Source organism: Dama dama, chromosome 27, assembly GCF_033118175.1.
Source record: "Dama dama isolate Ldn47 chromosome 27, ASM3311817v1, whole genome shotgun sequence".
In the NCBI taxonomy this organism is placed as follows: domain Eukaryota; kingdom Metazoa; phylum Chordata; class Mammalia; order Artiodactyla; family Cervidae; genus Dama; species Dama dama.
The window spans coordinates 56,804,974-56,818,878 of record NC_083707.1 but is presented as its reverse complement, the minus strand read 5'-3'; the positions used below and the strand labels follow the sequence as shown (position 1 = coordinate 56,818,878).

At 48.1% G+C, this 13,905-nt stretch overlaps 1 protein-coding gene and 1 non-coding gene across 3 annotated transcripts in view; both read left to right on the top strand.

Annotated features, from left to right (window-relative positions):
- The window catches only part of ATP8B1 (ATPase phospholipid transporting 8B1), a 150,804-nt gene that overhangs the window by 30,344 nt on the left and 106,555 nt on the right, over positions 1-13,905 (top strand). The window contains exon 1 of one of the 2 annotated variants that reach the window (XM_061130888.1): positions 7,274-7,380. The exons of the other annotated variant lie outside the window; for it this stretch is intronic. The gene's annotated coding sequence lies outside the window, so the exon portion shown is untranslated. Of the gene's footprint in view, positions 1-7,273; positions 7,381-13,905 lie in introns of those variants that run through there. 2 annotated transcript variants of the gene reach the window in all.
- Positions 10,095-10,237, top strand: LOC133047871 (small nucleolar RNA SNORA67). Its single transcript, XR_009690878.1, has one exon. It is a non-coding gene; the product is annotated as a small nucleolar RNA SNORA67 (small nucleolar RNA).

Genomic DNA, 13,905 nt, shown 5'->3' with positions numbered 1-13,905 from the left:
AGGAGTAAATCTGCATCTGGGTTTATAGATCAGTCCCTTGAGAATGTATTAAATATGGATTGCTGTTGGGGTACACTGGCCAAATCAAGTTTCTGGGCCCACAACACTCAGGACCAGATACTGAGCTAAGGAAACTCCTCACGGGTCCTTGACCCTGTGAGTCTTGCCGGGGCTGCTGGCTGGCCACTGATCTCTACTCCTTTTTTTTTTTTTTTAAGGTAAAAAGTCATTTATTTTATTACTTAATTGGAGCATAGTTGATTTACAATATAGTGTTAGTTTCAGGCCTGCAGCATAGAGATCCAGTATTTTTGCAGATTATATTCCATTATAAGCTATTATAAAATAATGGGTACAATTCCTTGTGCTATACAGTAAATCTTTGTTGCTTATCTATTTTACATATAGTATTTTTTCAATCTGTTAATACTTTACCCTGAGTTTGTCCCTGACATCCCTGTTTCTGAACTTTAACTTCAACATTTGTGACCTGGTAACATCACAAAATAATCTGTCAGAGGGAACAGTTAACATATTTCCATTTTTTCCCTGGTGGCTCAATGGAAAGAATCTGCCTGCCAATGCAGGAGATGCAGGTTCAATCCCTGGGTTGGGAAGATCCCTGGGAAAAGGCAACCCACTCCATTATTCTTGCTGGGGAAAATCTCATAGACAGAGGAGCCTGGCAGGCTACAGTCCATGTGGTTACAAAGAGCCTGATACTAAACAACAGCAACAAGAGATTACTAAAATCTCCTCCCTGAAGAAAGGATGTAGCCTAGTTCCATACATTTACAAACTCATGAGTATGAAAAAAAAAGACCAGTGAATTTTTATAATAGACTCAGGAATAATACCTGCCCTACAATCTCTTGCATGTTAAGTAACAAATTGACTGAGATATATTGTTAACTGACGCTTAACATTGCTTTTGCAAACCCAATAAAAAATGTTGTCACGAAAAAAATAGTCACTTAGCAGTAAAAGAAGTGGAAAGCATACAAGTCCAAAGGAATCTGGAAAATTAGTTGTGCAGGAACAGCAGAATATATAATCTGTAGCTGTTGTTTAAAACAGACTATTTGAAGCTTCTAATTTCACTTATTGCAAAGACAGGCTCCCCATAAAAGGTACCTTCTTTTCATGTTTAAAATTCTGGAGCTAGTCTAGACTGACTGTGAAGAACTCTCCTTCCAGTGAATTCATCTTAACTGCCAAGCACGGGTTACAATAGCACCTGGTGTGGCATGAAAGGTCACCTTTCCATTGGCATTAAATGCTTTAGCTTAAATGACCACGGAGCTTAGCAAAGAACTGAGTACAGGCAGTATCGCCTCTCTAAGCACATCTTTTATCCTTGAGCTCTTATAGAAAAAAATTTTAGGAAACGAACTTTTAGTAAAACTGAGAATGTTCTTTTGGCAACCTCCCCAGCCTTCCTACCTACATCATGGAAATACACAGGAATGTTGCCAAGAAAAGGAAGAAAGAAAGAAAGTGAAAGAAACCGGAGGGAATTATGAACTACGAAAGCTGAAAAGCATTGCCATCCTCTTTTAGAAATGATTGTTCAATAATTCCCCCCAGCAGCTCACAGGCAAAGGTGTTGGTTACTGATTGGGAGCTGCTTCTAAACAAAACCGGAACACTTACTCAGTTCCATCTTGGGACGCCAAGCAAGTGTGGGCTGAGGCTGGTGGGATCAGGGCCCCCCTCCTGGACAAAGAGCCATCACTCAAAGGGCTCATAAAACACACATTTCAACATCAATCTCTGCTGCATCCATGAGACACTTTTGATCATTGCCCTGACAAGGCACCCTGAAATTTGGCAGTTCTTTCAGAAAGGTCAAGAGACGGAGCTTACAGGTGAATGACCACCTGTATCAGGAACATCAACAGACATGCACTGAGTCTCATTCATCGCAACCAGGAAGATGCAGGAGACTTACGTGGGGGAAATGCAATAGGACAAGGTTTGACCATGTCCCTTCTGGGGGGTTCCAGGTGAGATGAGAGTTTTCCAAGAATTTCTCTCAATTAAGATGAAACTCCTTTACCTCCCGGCAAGCCAAATGTGAGTTTTCATGAAGTCTACCCTGACAGCATTATTCAAAATTCCATCTCATTCCCCTACTTCTAATCCTTAACCCTGTTCTTTTTTTCCCCTCCATGATGCTGTTTAAAAAAAAAGAGAAAAATAAAAAAAAGAGAGTGAAGTATAGTTGATTTACAGTACTATATGAATTTCAGGTGTACAACATAGTTGTTCAAAATTTTTATAGATTAAACTTCACTTAAAGTTATTACAAAATGTTTGGCTACATCCCTTGTGCTGTGCAATATATGCTTGTAGTGTATCATATTTTATACGGACTAGTTTGTACCTCTTAATCACCTTCTCTTAGTTTGCCCTTCCCTCTTCCTTCTCCACTAGCTTTTTTTTATATCTGTGAATCTGTTCCTGTTTTGTTGTATTCATTCCTTTGTTTTTTTTTTTTTTTTAGATTCCACACGTAAGTGATAATGTACAGTATTTGTCTTTGTCTGACATTTCATTTTAGCATAATACCCTCTAGGTCTATCCATGTTGTTGCAAATAGTAGGATTTCATGCTTTTTCAGTTGCTGTGTTGTATTCCATTGTATACATACATATATACCACTTTTCCTTTATCTAGTAATACGTTGATGGACACTTAGGGTGCTTCCATGTCTTGGCTATTATAAATAATGCTGCTTTGAACATTGGGATGCATGTATCTTTTTAAAATTAGTGTTGTTTTTTGAATAAATACCCAGGACTGTAATTGCTGGATCATATGGTGACTCAGATGATAAAGACTCTGCCTGCAATGCAGGAGACCCAGGTTCAATCCCTGGGTCTGGAAGATCCCCTGGAGAAGGGAATAGCTACCAACTCCAGTATTCTTGCCTGGAGATTCCTGGGGACAGAGGAGCCTGGTGGGCTACAGTCCATGGAGTCGCAAAGATTCGGACAGGACTGAGCCACACTAACATGGTAATTCTATTTTTAGCTTTTTTTTTTTTCAGGAATCTCCATACTGTTTTCCATAGGAGCTGTACCAATTTACATTTACAACAGTATACCCAGGGGTTCCTTTTTCTTCACATCCTTGCCAGCATTTCTTACCTGTGGTCTTTTGTTGATAGCCATTCTGACAGGTGTGAGGTGATACTTCATTTGCATTTTAATTTGCATTTCCCTGATGATTAGTAATGTCGAAGATCTTTTCATGTGCCTGTTGGCCATCTGTATGTCTTCTTTGGAAAAGTGTCTCTTCAGGTATTCCGTCCATTTTTTTTTTTAATCTTTTTTATTCCGTCCATTTTTAATCAGGTTGTTTGTTTTATTGATATTGAGTTATATGAGCTCTTTATATATTAACCCCTTTGGTCATATCATTTGCAAACATTTTCTCCCATTCAGTACATTGTCTTCATCTTGTCAATGGTTTCCTTTGCTGTGCAAAAGCCTTTACATTTAATTAGGTTCCATTTGTTTATTTTTGCTTTCGTTTTCTGCCTTAGACAGACCAAAAAATATATTGCCACAATTTATGTCAAAGAGTGCTCTGTTTATGTTTTTTCCAAGGCGTTTTAGTGTCTGATTTTGGCCTTTTTTATTATTTCATTTTTTAGTATACAAATCTTAAGTGCACAGGTAAATAAACTTATCTGTCTCTCTCTATATACATATGTATACATACACACACACTCACACAGTTAATAGTATAACTACCACCTGATCAAGATATAGAACTTTCACAGCACCCTAGAAGGCGTCCTCAGTGGCCCCCCCTCCCAGCCAGTCCTGCTCAATTTTTTCAAAGCATTTGTTACCTTTTATGGTACAATTTGCCTGATTGGTTCATTGATGTACTCAAGCCACTAGAACCATGCCTCGTACATAGTAGGCACTCAGTAAACATTTGTTAAATGAATAAATCTTTGAAACAATCATGTTGCATTGTCCACACTTTCCCATCCCCACCTCCTTCCCCTTCCCTGGGGCCTCTAAGAGAAGCAACCTAGCTTGAAATCTTCAGGGTCTACTTGTTTAGACGCTGTTGTGTTCAGCTCTTTTTCAATCCCATGGATCCCTCAGGGAACTGGGCAGAGATACTGTGAGGACACTTTCTGTCCATAGGTCACCTGTCGTCTGTGCATGCGTGTTCAGTTATGTCCAACTCTTTGTGACCCAAGGGACTGGACCCCACCAGGCTCCTCTGTCCATGGAATTTTCCAGGCAAGAATACTGGTGTTGGTTGCCATTTCCTTCTCCAGGGGATCTTCCTGACCTGGGGATCGAACCTGCATCATATGCACTGCGGTGGGTGGGTGGGTGGGGGGGGGATTCTTTACTCCTGAGCCATCTGGGAAGCCCTGGACAGGGAAGTTAAACGCAACCATGGGAATGGTGTTTATCAGATCTGGGCATGGGACTGGAGTCTATGTGTCTTAGAATAGTTTCTCTCCTATGCAATGCTTTCCTGGACAGATTGAGCTCTTGCTGGGATGTCTGCAAGGAGGAAGGGATCTTTCTGTTAGTCTGGAGTCATCTCTTGATTCCTCGGTTTACTGGCATTTGCCTTTCTCAGCAGACTCTCTCTCCTCCAGCTCTCTTGTTCTTACTAACACCATCACCCAGTCTGGAGAACTTGGCTCATCTTCCGTGCTTCGATCTGCCAGTTGGTCGCAGGTTCTAGGCACTACACACCCTGGCCGTTTCTCCTCCCTCCTGTCCCTGGAAGCTCCTCCTCCTTTTCACCCCCACTGGCAGCTCCTTCAGGCCCACTCTAGGACATGAGGTACCAAGTTGCACCCTAATCCTCAGTCTTATTTTTCCAAACTATACCCATTACTTCCCATAAAACGCAACCTGACTGTGTCACTGCAGTGGCCATAAACTTTGAATCACTTGCAGGTGCTGCCAAAAGCAAGCCCCCAAATCTTTTTTGCTGTTCAGCCCCTAAGTTGTGTCCAACTCTTTGTGACCCCATGGACACCAGGCTTCCCTGTCCTTCACCATCTCCCAGAGTTTGCTCAAACTCATGTCCATTGAGTCGATGATGCCATCCAACCATCTCATCCTCTGCCGCTTCCTTCTCCTTTTGCCTTCAATCTTTGCCAGCATCAGGGTCTTTTTCAATGACTCTGCTCTTCACATCAGGTTGCCAAAGTATTGGAGCTTTAGCATCAGTCCTTCCAATGAATATTCAGGGTTGATTTCCTTTAGGATTGACTGGTTTGATCTCCTTGCTGGCCAAGGGCCTCTCAAGAGTCTTCTCCAGTACCACAGTTCAAAGGCATCAATTCTTCGGTGCTCAGCCTTTTTTATGGTTCAACTCTCACATCCATACAGGACTACTGGAAAAACCGTAGCTTTGACTATATGGACATTTGTCGGCAAAGTGATGTTTCTGCTTTTTAATATGCTGTCTAGGATTGTCATAGCTTCTCTTCCAAGGAGCAGGCGTCTTTTAATTTCATGGCTGCAGTCACCATCCGCAGTGATTTTGGAGCCCAAGAAAATAAAGTTTGTCACTGTTTCCATTGTCTCCCACCTATTTGTCATGAAGTGACGGGACTGGATGCCATGATCTTAGTTTTCTGAAAGTTGAGTTTTAAGCCAGCTTTTTCACTGTCTTCTTTTACCTTCATCAAGAAGCTCTTTAGTTCCTCTTTGCTTTCTGCCATTAGAGTGGTATTATCTGCATAATTGAGGTTGTTGATATTTTTCCTGGCAATCTTGATTCCAGCTTGTGACTCATCCAGCTGGGCATTTTGTATGATGTACCCAATTCTTTTGCCTACATTCAATCTTGGCCTGCTTCCAGGCTCCAGCCCCCACCCTAGTGCCAGTCAGGTCTACCTCGTTGTCACCGAACAGTCGCTGTATCTTCTGGCTTCTGGACCTTTACTCTATTGCTAGGATCAGAAAATAAGCACTGAAAGGAACCATTTGAGATCATGTGGTGCAGACTCATTCAGGGGATGAGAAAACTCAGAGCCGGAGAGATTAGATGACTGACCAGCACCACTGAGTCAAAGGTCAAATGTAGTTAATGAAAAAGAAACCAAAGCCAGGCTAGTGTTTAACAAGATCAGTAGAGTCTTCCATCTGCTGAAGATCAAGTTGGTGGCCCACTTTTGGAACACCCTCCCCAGGCAGCCCTGATTCCTGAATGTGGGGATCTTTGAGTCCCCACTCAAGCCTGCCACTTCAGTGACGTCTTAAGCTCCCAGTTGGGAGTCTGAACTCTTGGCCTCTCTGATCTGCAGATAACTAGTTACTGGGGTCTGAGTCCTATCTTCTCTACTACACTTTCAGCAAACTCTCTGATTCAGCTTTGAATTTCCTCCCTGTTTATCCCAGAGACTTGCGGTAGCAGATGAGCAGTAACATTCTGCGGGGCTGAGTTTCTGATGTAAGGGAGGGGTGATTCAAGCGCCCAGACACCAGGCAGCAATCACGCACGTGAGTCCTAAAGTTCCAGTTGACACCAAACCATTTGCACGCTGCACTCCGGCTGTTTTGACTCCAAACCAGTCAAGTCTTTTGGCGCCGTGTCTTTCCCCACCCTCTGCGCGGCGAGGCGCGACGCGCATTCGGTCACCGGTCCTGGAACGTGACTTGGCATCGAGAGGGTACAGCTCCCCTTACCAAGGGAGCTCAGGTCCGGGTCGAGCTGCGGCCTCGCCAGCTTTCCGGGCTGGCGCGGTCACCGACCCCAGGCGGCGGCCGGGCTGGCCGAGGGCAGCGGGAAAGTGACGCGGGGCAGACTGGGCGGGGTGGCAAGCGCGTCCCCAGGGAGGCGGGGGCGTCCTGGGAGGCGAGAGCGGCCCGGGTGAGGCGGGGGACGCGCTCGGGCCGCGGCCAGGGTGCCCACCTGCCGCCGGAGCGCGCAGGGCCGGGGGCTGGACCCGCGCCGCATCGGCCCGTCTCGGGGCTCGCCGTCCGGCTCCTCTCCGCCCCCGGGAGGGACCGAGGGAGGGCCGACGGCCGGGCCCGCCCCGACCCCAGCTGCGGCTGCTAAAAGGAGACCAGAGGCACCACCCCGGAGCGGAGAAACCAGTTTGGCCGGTCCAGCAGAGCGGAGGGAAAAGGGCGGCCGCAGAGGAGGGGGGCGCGGACGCGGGGCGGGGGAAGGCGGGGAGCCACTGGAGAGCTGCGAGAGCCCGAGGAGCCGCCGCCAACTGGACACGCTTCCCGGGGCCCCGGCCAGCCCCGTGCGCCATGAAGCGCTAGCGCGGCGGCCAGCGCTGCGGCCGGCGGGCGGCGGCGGGCAGGTGCGCACTCAGCGCGCGGCGAGGCGCGCACCCGGCGGATGCCCCAGCCGGGGCCCAGCGAGCGCCAGGTGAGGAGGGGCGCGGCGGCCGGACCCCCGATGTGCCCCGCAGGTCCCCTGCAGTCCCGGGGGGCGACGAACCCCGGGGAACCGGGACGCGGGGGCAGCAGCTGTCGGCGCCCGCGGGCTCCGGAGCCCACACGGGTGGGCTCTGGGCGGAGGTGCCGGGAGCCTTCGCGGCCTCGGGGATGGGAAGACGCAGCTGGCGGGGCAGGCGGCACCGCGGCGGCCCTGGGCTCTTCACCGGTGCGCCAGGCGTCCGGGGTCTGCGCTCGTTTGCTGCGCTCAGGTCCCGGCTTAAGCGCCGAAGGTCCAACCTGGCCCGGCTTGTGACTCCTTGAGGGGCGCCGCTGGCTTCCCTGCGACGTCTGTCGCCCCTCGGGTAGCCCCCGTTGACAGGGTTCTGCTGGGGGCCCCGTTGGGAGCCGATGCCCACGCGTCCGGAAAAGACCTCCAGGGTTGATCATACCGGCCGCGCCTTCGAGGAGGGATGGGGAGTGAGCTCGCCGCCGCCGCGCCTGCTGCGGGACCGGCGCCCTCCAGACGGCTTCCGAGAGCCTTAATGCGGTTTGGGAGGTGATGGGGAGGACGGATCCTGTTTTCCGCCGGGGACTGTAGGGGCTTGTCCGCCAGCTCCCGTGGCACCGCCAACAGCCCAGCTCCTTCCCTCTCCAGCCTGGTGCCCGGCGCTGTCACCTCGCTGTCTGGCTGCGGAGTGGCACCTGCGGGGAAGGGGTGTTGCAGAAAAGGGCGAGAGTTTTACCCGCCCCCTTGCCCACCCCTCCCCACGTTGGGGAAGAGTTGTCCTCGTCCCCTCAGCTTCTCCGAGGGAGTGTGCGCACCTGGGCCCCGCCGGAGTGGGGTGGGGAGGCTTGGGACGCTGATCGGTGACAGCTGGGGGGAGGACGAGGTGCCCGGGGGATGCCGAACGCAGGAGGCGGGTTGACAGGCGCGGGCAAGGGGAACCTGAGCTCCATTTCCGCTTAGCGAGCCCGGCTCGACCCCACCCGGCTCCCTCGGCCTGCCCCCGCGGCCCCCGGCGCTCTCCGAGTCCTTCTTGGGTAGCTCCGGACGCCGCCAGTTTCCCCTCCCGGAAACTGCCCGCCCTCTGGGCCTAAGAAAAGATTTTTCCCATCTTCCTGGTCGCATGGTCTGCAAGTCTCTTGCTCCCATTCCTCGAGAATGAAATGAGACAACAGGCGACCGCTTGGAAGACCGCCCGGCACATTAGGTTACAGAGGACGGTTTATCCGCTTTTAGAAACGAACTTAAAAGGATGCGTGATCAAGCCTCCAGTGATGGTAAACCCGAGGCAGATAAAAAGAGAAAACAGCACAAAGTATGAAGTAGAAGTTCTAATTTTCATGTCTGGGGAGTACTTTTGTGTTAGACCTTAGAATGCCATTCATTAATTCCGGGCCTATTGTTGAAGGCTTTATTAAAACGTGTTATAAATGCATGTACTGTGCAAAAGTTGATGAATGGTTATTAGCTGATGCTGATTACTTTGTGGGGGAGACGTCTGCCTGCCTGCAGTTACTCCTCTAAATCCTCTTAATATTAGGGAGTGGAGGCCTCCTTGTTCTAATTTTAGGTAAGAAATCTTAACCTTTGTTCACTTGCCATTTTCTAGTGACTGTGCTTGGATAATTTTTAGGGATCCTTTGGTCTGTTATAGGGGCCAAACAAGACTCAGCTTAATACTAGTGAACAGGAACACCATGTGTGAAAGCAGCCTTGGCCACTTTGAAGTTTTCCTTCTGTTTTTTCATTTTAAGGAAAATGCATATCAGTGTGGCTCAGTGGTGAAGAATCCACCTGCAATAAGGGAGATTTGATTTCCTGGGGGGTGGGAAGATCCCCTGGAAAAGGAAATAGCAGCCCATTCCAGTATTCTTGCCTGGGAAATCCCATGGATAGAGGAGCCTGGTGGGCTGCAATCCATGGGGTCACAAAGAGTCAGACAGGACATGAGCCACTAAACAATGCTCTTGGTAGTGATACCCGTTAGCGATAGAGCTCGGAGGGGTTCTTTTTATTTTTGTAATAATTGAGGCTTTAAAACAGTTTGGTAAAAAGTTGCATGTGTAAGTAGTCTGCAGGTATAAAGCAAGATCAGGACTGGTTCTGTTTTGCCTGGGTTTCTCTCCAGTCTTGGCACTAACAGCTCCGACCATATCCAGCTGTGGAATGTTTTTTTCCCCATCTGTTGGCTTGTCCTTCATTGCTTCCTTCCTTTTTTCCCTTCTTACCTCCTTCCTCTTCCACTGTCTTTTTCCTGAAGCAAGGAATTGTGGAAAATGTATGGATTTAGATTCCCACAGATTTCAGTTCTTTTACTTTAAATTGTATTTAATGTTTACAATTTATTCTTATCTTTATTTTTGAAACTGTGTAACTTTAAATGAATTCCTAAATCTTCTGAAAAAAATGTTTTTCAACCTCCTTGGGTTGCGGAGGATTAAGAAAACAAGTAAACCTTGCTTATACATAGTAGGTGTTTGTTGTTTTCTTAGTTTTCTTTATTAAATGGATTAAAAAAAAAAATAGTATGATGCCCAGGTATTTCGTGTGTTTTTTGTATTTTATTGCCTTACTAAAGCTTGACTCCAGTGTTGATGTTCAGTAGATTCATGGATTCCAGGTGATTCTTACAACTGAGATTTTAATCTTCTAGTTATCTTTGCTCTTTAGTTTCAATCATTGTGTAAAAAAAAAAAAGAATCCAAGGTGATTCCCTCTTCCAAGGGGCCTACTAGTGCCCCTCCTCAGGAAAGTAGCAACTTGGAATAAAATCTGGCACGCCTCAGGTGTCTGAGGAAAGGGGGTGTTCATTTCCTTTGCCTGCCTTTGGCTGCCTACATGTATGCTTAATCCTGGATAGGCTTGTGCTTTCTCATTCGCATACTGAAACTGCCTTCTTTCTTTACAAAAAAAAAAAAAAAAAAGAAAAAAAAAAAAGAAAATGCCTGTTCGCTTATGAATGCAGAAGAACTTGCTTTTTAGATACCAGAACAAGTTTTATGGGGTCTGTTCATGTTTTGTGTCTCTCAAGAGGTGCCTTTAAAGTTTATCAGGCAGTTAATTTTAGAGTTTGCTTCTTTACCTCCCTCTAGGTTAGTCTCCTGGGAAGTTTTTTTGTGTGTATAGGTGGTATCTTTAAGTGTCTTGTGAGTTTTCAGGCCTGTTTGTTGGCATTGTTCAATGAGATTAATTGTATTCATGCCTGTAGGTCTTGTTTTGTTACCTACTGAGATAAGTAAAAATTAATTTGCTACCAGAAGAGTTTTCAGCCTCTGGTGGCTCAGCAGTAGAGCGTCTATCTGCCGTTGCAAGGTTCGATCCCTGGGTCGGGAAGATCCCCTGGAGAAGATTTCCCACTCCAGCCTGGCGTGCTGCAGCCCGTGGGGTTGCACGCAGCTGAGCGACTGACCAACAGTTCCTGCCTGGAGAAGCCCACGGACAGAGGAGCCTGGTGGGCTGCAGTCCATGGGGCCACAAAGAGCCGGACACCACTGAGCGACTGAACAGCAACAGTGAAAGCTAACTTGCTCCCAGGAGAGTTTTTATAGCATGAAAAGAAGATAGGTCCTCCCAAATCCCCATCCTTGTGCCCAGCGAAAAGTCATATCCAGTATGAGATCTTCGGAGGTCCCGTGTTGCTGAAGAGCTGGCAGTATGGAGGAAGAGTCTAGAAAGCGCACATACACACACACACACACACACACAATTAATAGTATATATATAAAACAGTCTGGTATTTCATTTTTATTAGAAAACAAAGGATTTTTTCCTCTTCTGATCATTAAGGAACACATTAATACTTTTCCTAATTGTTACAAATTTGTTTAGTCATATCCGACTCTTTTGCAACCCCATGGATAATTGCACTTTAAATTGTCACCAAAGCCACGCACAGTGGGAACTATGTTTGTTAAGTGGTTCCATGGACGTTGAGGCCAGAGGCAGCATTTAGAGACTGGTGCAAGTGCGCTGGGAGGCTGTGATCTGGCTTGGAATCCTGGCCTCATGGCTCCCTAGTTGTATAACCGCAGCGAGTCGTTAACTCAATTGCTCTAGCCTCAGTGTACTCATCTGTAAGATGGAAGGGGAACTGTACTACCTCAGAGTGTCACGTGATAAGTTCCAATTGAGAGAATTTAAAAGGGCTTACTCAGCACCTGCCTCAGTCAAATGTAGTCAGTGTTACTACCGTTGTGCTGATGATGGCTGCTTAGTCACTCAGTCGTGTCCGACTCTTTGCGACCCCATGGCCTGTAGCCCCGCCAGGCTCCTCTGTCCGTGGGATTCTCCAGCCAAGAATACTGGAGTGGGTTGCCATGCCCTCCTCCAGGGGATCTTCCCAACCCAGGTCTCCCGTATTGCAGGGGGATTCTTTACCCTCTGAGCCACCAGGGAAGCCTGGTGTGTTGTTGATACCTGTCAGTAAATACTCATGGCTCAAGCCACCTTTGCCTTCTCCTAGATGGTTCGAGAAATGGGCATCACTCCGTATGTTACTGTTCGCTTAGCAAACATAGGTGTGTATTTGCGCCAGCCAGTGGCAAGAAAAAGTCCTCTAGAGCAGGGGTGAGGTTCTGAACTTCCAGATCTAGGGCTTGGGTTCTGGAGTCCAGGTGTCTAAGGACCAGGGAGCACGGTGACCTAGGGGTATGCATACCCTGTCACAGCCGGGAGGGGTGGCCGCCCCCACCTGGGTGCGCTCTCCTGCAGAGCGGAGGGTGGCCCTTGGGACATAGCTGGCCTCCTTCACCCCCACTTCCTGACTGTCCTTCATCTCCCTCACCTCTGTACTCTTGTTCTTTATTTTACATTTTTGGCCGAACCCCATGACATGTGGGACTTTAGTTCCCTGTCTGGGGATCGAACCTGCACCCCCTGCATTGGAAGGTGGCTCCTAAGTGCTGGATTACCGAGAAAGCCCTGTATTCTCTCTTAAACAAAAAACAAAAACCAAAAACTCTTCTCTGTTCCAAACTTGCGTTCTTTTTAAAGGATCAGTGCTTTCTGTTGGTTTCTGAGTTGTGGCACCTGGTGAGCATCACTAGTGACAGAGACGACTGGTGCAATCCCATTTACCTATCTATCCACCACCCACCCGTCCATTCCATCCATTCATTTAAAAAATGGCTGAAGCCTACTCTCCCGGCACTGGCCCGGCGATGTGGAAGCCTGCGAGGTTCTCAGAGGGCCTGAGTTGTGTTTTTGTCTTTTTCTCTTTGGTAAGACAGTATATCGGATGTTTTCTCTCTTCCTGCTCTGGACTTCGCCCCTCTGTACATGCAGAGGTGGTTGCCTTAGACCATGGAGGGTGGCCTGGGCCTCTCCCAGCTCTGAAGCTCTGTGTTCATTATCAGTCGTCAAGCCCAGTGAATTTACACTTTATAAGGGAGAGCTGGGCCTGGAGGCTGTGGCGGATCCGCAGTAGGAAGCTGGCTCTCAGTCTGGGGAGCAGACTCCTGGGGTTGGCGGCCCTGCGTATCAGAGGTCACCCTTGTTCCAGGATCACCCCTCGGTAGTGAGGACCACCTTCCCTAGTGTGATTGAGAAGCCTGGTGCTTCTCATCAAGTACACGCGTGGCCTGACCTTTGGCTCGAAGCTATGGTCTTTATTTACAGGGCTGTCATTTATGGCTTTGTCTCTCTGCTGAGTGGCTTTTGTTCACCAGAGTTGAAGTTTGTTTGATTTACAGCAAGGAAGCCCTGGAAACCAGTTTTCTAACCTTTACTCAGATGGGGCCCAGTTGGAATATCCTCATCGGAACAACTCGGGCACTGAGCATGATTGCCCGTTCCTGCTGTTTGGGGAGGGTCCCGTGGCTTGGGTGCATGACTTATTTTATGGTGTGATATGAAACTGTTAGTCACTCGGTCGTGTCCGACTCTTTGCGACCCCATGGACTGTAGGCCACCAGGCTCCTCTGTCCATGGGATTCTCCAGGCCAGAATACTGGAGCGGGTTGCCATGCCCTCCCCCAGGGGACCTTCCTGACCCAGGGATTGAACCCTGGTCTCCTGCATAGCAGGCGGACTCTTTGCCATCTGAGCCACCAGGGAAACCCATGCGGTGCTGTGATTCATGTACAGACCTTTACCCTGTCTTCTTGTGATGCAGGAAACTGAGATCACTCTCTGAGATTGGCATAGGATCTGTGGATCCGGAAGAAACATTTAATATTCTCTCTGAGAAAACAGATAACCATTGAACGTGGGTGGTTGAAACACAGTCATGTGGGGAGGTGGGTTGGGTGTGTATATTTCACCCTGGAACAGATCAGCCCAGCCACCATGGTAGAAATCACACATGTGGGCCCCTAAGCCAGGTACCGGCAGATGCTCTATAAGCCTCAGAACTCTTGATAAAACAGTGAAATATAAGTGTGTGTGGGCTCATCAGCTGCTGAGATGGTGAGAATGAAGTGACAATCTACCCTCTGTTTTTGGTACCAGAACAACACTGGGAGGAGAGGAGGTTCCTCATGATGTCATCCTAGTGCAGTAGTTTATTTCATG